The sequence below is a fragment of the Ylistrum balloti genome, unplaced genomic scaffold (genome assembly GCF_031769215.1).
Source record: "Ylistrum balloti isolate Yb309-2 unplaced genomic scaffold, AGI_CSIRO_Ybal_v1 Utg369928, whole genome shotgun sequence".
In the NCBI taxonomy this organism is placed as follows: Eukaryota; Metazoa; Mollusca; class Bivalvia; order Pectinida; family Pectinidae; genus Ylistrum; species Ylistrum balloti.
In genome coordinates this window covers 632,013-636,798 of record NW_026782042.1, presented here as the reverse complement: position 1 = coordinate 636,798, position 4,786 = coordinate 632,013, and the positions used below count along the sequence as shown (strand labels likewise).

Below are 4,786 nucleotides of genomic sequence, written 5' to 3'. Positions count from 1 at the left end.
GGGGCAGGAAAATATCTCACTAACTTTTCAACAATCTCTTACAGGCAAAGACAAACATATGCATCCCCAACAGCCCTCCCCTCTATTCTTATGGTCTATTCCCTGCCAATATCACACAATTTTTTTCAACTATTTTCAACTATGACGTATACAGTATTTGAGAAACACTGATGTGTGAAGATCCATTAGTCACGAAAATATAATTTACACATCAAATTGTTAAATTACTTTGCCTATCTAGCTGAAATTAACACCATGCCACTTTATTTAAATTAGCTGTGATCAGAGAATTCTTTCAGTTCTATCTAAAAATGCAAGGAGCACCATGTCATTCATGTAGATTTCCAGTGATACTTGATTTTAGGGAGAATTAAACACACTTTTCACACGACGCAGATTTGAGTAATTTTGAAATGTCAGTCAAATTAAGAGAGAAATCTCAAGACGCCTATTAACTATAGGGAATGTTGGTTTGACACATTAGGATATCTTGCTCGTGTTCTACGTCAAATTTCTCATTTGGTTGTCTTTTGTATGAGGCACTTACAATTTAAATTTGTTCCAGTCTTTTGTAGCAGACAGGGTCCTGCAATCAGCCAAGGGTCAATGATTTAGTGTTATTTGAAGTGAAACTTGTCAGCTGATATCAAAGTAGAGGTCTGTGTAAAAAGTGTAAAATAAAAAACAAAAACGTAAAAAGAAATAAAAAGTGAAAGTTTTTTATTCATAATTTTAAAGCTTAAACTTTAAATATATGACATCTTGATTGAAAGAGTTAACAGTAACCACAATGTTTTGTCACAGTCCCAACCATACTTTTGTATATTTTACATTTTTGTATATATCAAACAATGTCTGAACTATTTGTACATGTATTCGATGAAAGAAATCAGGTATTATCTGGTCTAAATATTGTACTTTTATTTTCTTAATTATTTGCTGTAAATTCTATAAATGCGGATTCTCCGGATCCGAGTTCGAATATTTGAAATTAGTCTTGCCGGAAGGAAAATATACATGTAAGCGAGAACAGCGGTGTAAATTTTGGCAGTCAGTTATTGCTTATATGGGGTTAGCCAACGCAAAATACAGTTTGCGGTAAGTTTGTAATCATTTCTTGTGCCTTTATATTGCAATTATATGCCCGAAATCGGTTGTGTTTGATATTTGAGGCGAATATTTATCGATAAATGTATATGCTTATAACGCTATATGAGTACAGTTCAATATATCTCTATTATAGCTATAAGATATCAACTGTTATATGAATTTAGTTTGTATTTAATAAATATAAGCGAAACTTGTCAATATGTCAATGAATTACATGGAATTCAGACTAGAATTAGTGAATAGATTCATATCAATTACTGTATGTAGGCAGATGAATGTATATACACAAATAATAGTTGAAATAGAAGAAATACTGTGTATAGATATTTATGAATCATTATAGACTATATAGTCAGCATAGTCAGACGTAGTCTTGTGTTATTGCAGTTCTACCCATGTTGATGGCGGGAACGAATGTGACACAGTCAGAATACATACATATATAGAATACAGAGTCATATGTGGGCCAGGACAGCCGCCAGTTACAGTCCTGTGTGGACAGATGCTATGATGTCCTGTGTGGGCAGATGCTATGATGTCCTGTGCGGACAGATGCTATGATGTCCTGTGTGGACAGATGCTATGATGTCCTGTGTGAGCAGATGCTATGATGTCCTATATGGTCGTGCAGATGTTCTAATATCCTGTGTGGACAGATGCTATGATGTCCTGTGTGGACAGATGTTCTGATATCCTGTGTGGGCAGGTGCTATGCTGTGTAGACAGTTGTGCTCTAATTATGAATTCCGTTGGACATTTGTCATCAGACGTTCCTATAGGCAACTGTTCGATGCCGTGAACATTGCTGGTTGTTAGTCGGTCCAGAGACGTTTCCAGACCTCTTTCCAGATTCGTTGAGGACAGACTATACTGTTTCATATGTAATTATTAAAGTGTGTGTGTTTTGAATGAGTGAGTGAGTTGTACATATTTACATTTGTGTGTACAATTTATAATGTGTATATAGTGTATTAAACTTGTATATATTGTATATTATGTGTTTGTGCCATTCTATGCGAGTCGCGCTCGTCCAGGTTACATGTTTCCATTGAACAGTTTTACTTTACAATCAAGATTTTACTGTGGAAATATTGACTTGAAATTTAAAAAAATCACTGTGGAAATGAAGATTTAACTGAGAAGTTTGAATGTCATACATTTCACTGAAGAAAACAATTTTGCATGTAACAGTTTTTTTTTTGTAGTTTCAATTTTACCTGTAATGATGACCTCAAAAAGCAAGTATTGCTTATAATTTTTTTTTGACAAAGTCTTAATTTTAAAAGATTTAATGAGAAAATCTTTATTTTACATGTAAGATTTCACTAAGAATGTTTGCTTGGCAAGTTAGGGTTCAATGAAAAAAAAAACTATCATTTTAATTGTGATTGATCTGAGCACTTTAAGGTTCTCCAAATACCATTAACATGCTGTAGCAGAAGATGCATTAGCAAAGCTTTTTAGTGAGTTGAACGAACAGGAACTTTCTTTAGGTTCCAGCCATACTTTTATTCAATGTTCTAAATGTGGAAAGATAATTTTGTGCTCAGTGATCTTGTTAAAGTTTTTATTTCATTGTTTTCATAGAAAATAGGTTAGAGTGATAGTCCTGTGGTAATGATAAGAGACACTGAGATAGGTTTCTCTGGAGCTGATACTAGACATGAAAAAAGGTTTCTCTAATGCTGATACTAGACATGGAGAAAGGTTTCTCTGGAGCTGATACTAGACATGGAGAAAGGTTTCTCTAGTGCTGATACTAGACATTGAGAAAGGTTTCTCTAGTGCTGATACTACGACATAGAGAAAGGTTTCTCTAGAACTGATACTAGACAAGGAAAAAGGTTTCTCTAGAACTGATACTAGATATGGAGAAAGGTTTCTCTAGTGCTGTTACTAGATATGGAGAAAGGTTTCTCTAGGACTGATACTAGACATGGAGGAAGGTTTCTCTAGTTTTGATACTATGACAAAGAGAAAGGTTTCTCTAGTGCTGATACTAGACATAGAGAAAGGTTTCTCTAGTGCTGATACTAGACATAGAGAAAGGTTTCCTTAATGTTGATACTCGAAACGGAGAAAGGTTTCTCTATTGCTGATACTATGACAAAGAGAAAGGTTTCTCTAGTGCTGATATTAGACATAGAGAAAGGTTTCTCTAGTGCTGATACTAGACATAGAGAAAGGTTTCCTTAATGCTGATACTTGACACGGAGAAAGGTTTCTCTAGAACTGAAGCTAGACATGAAGAAAGGTTCCTCAAGTGCTGATACTAGACACTGAGATAGGTTTCTCTGGAGCTGATACTAGACATGAAAAAAGGTTTCTCTAATGCTGATACTAGACATGAAAAAAGGTTTCTCTAGAACTGATACTAGACATGAAAAAAGGTTTCTCTAGTGCTGATACTAGACACAGAGAAAGGTTTCTCTAGAACTGATATTAGACATGGAGAAAGGTTTCTCTAGAACTGATACTAGACATGAAAAAAGGTTTCTCTAGAACTGATACTAGACATGAAAAAAGGTTTCTCTAGAACTGATATTAGACACGGAGAAAGGTTTCTCTAGAACTGATACTATGACATGAAGAAAGGTTTCTCTAGAACTGATAGTAGACATGGAGAAAGGTTTCTCTAGAACTGATACTAGACATGAAAAAAGGTTTTTCTGGAGCTGATATTAGACATGGAGAAAGGTTTCTCTGGAGCTGATACTAAACATGGAGAAAGGTTTCTTAAGTGCTAATACTAGACATGAAGAAAGGTTTCTTTAGAATAGACACCGAGAAAGGGCTATATGGAGTTGACATACAAATTTTTCTGGTGGGTTGACTCAAACTAAAAATTTTTGTAGAGTTTGATACAGCAAAAGGTTGTAATGGAGATAACAGAAAGTTTTATGCAGAATTTACACCAAGAAATTTTTTTTGAATTGATGCTGACAAAATATTCTGTTGAATTAAGATAGAGAACGTTTGCTCCGAAGCTTATGCAGGATGGATTTGGTGATGCTGGCAAGAGAAAAAGGTTCCTGTTGGTTTGAATTGGAAAGATTTATTGCAGAAAATTGTAAGGTTAGAATATCAATATTCACAAATGTTTCATAAATTGATCATCTCTGTGATAATATTTTGTGGAAATGTGTTGTTGAAGCTTATTATTCAACACCAAATTCTCCTTACAGCACTTAAAAGAAGACTGTGGTATATCTGGTTTATGGTTACACAAATCACGGTGTGTGACATTAAGATATCCTATTTCACAAACATCATCAAACGTGCCGCCCCCATTTAGAGACCAACTGATTATTAGATTAAGATGAGAGCTATAATGTAATTTGAGGTTGTAACTTGGATACAGTTAACTCACTTTTACAATACTGTTGTGCGCAATACGTATACCACAGAACAAGTTTTACACCAGTGTCTCATTTTCTATTTTTACCTTAAGATTGCACACAGAATATTCTACTGATGAATCTTAATTGAGAGAGTCGTATCATATACTTTTAGTTCCTGGCTGCTCTTCTGTGATGAAAATATGGTGTGATTGAAATTAGATATGCAGGTTTTGATACCAAATTAGCGAATTGTGCCTGGCAAAATAACCCTGTTTCACAGTATTACTGAAAGGTCAGGACATGTCACATCTTAATGAAATATTATTGAATATACC

At 34.5% G+C, this 4,786-nt stretch overlaps 1 long non-coding RNA gene across 1 annotated transcript; it reads left to right on the top strand.

The window, feature by feature from the left end:
* Positions 1–1,020: 1,020 nt before the first annotated feature.
* Positions 1,021–2,101, top strand: LOC132547046 (uncharacterized). The gene is made up of 2 exons (XR_009554089.1): positions 1,021–1,098; positions 1,498–2,101. It is a non-coding gene; the product is annotated as an uncharacterized LOC132547046 (long non-coding RNA).
* The last annotated feature ends 2,685 nt before the right edge of the window (positions 2,102–4,786 follow it).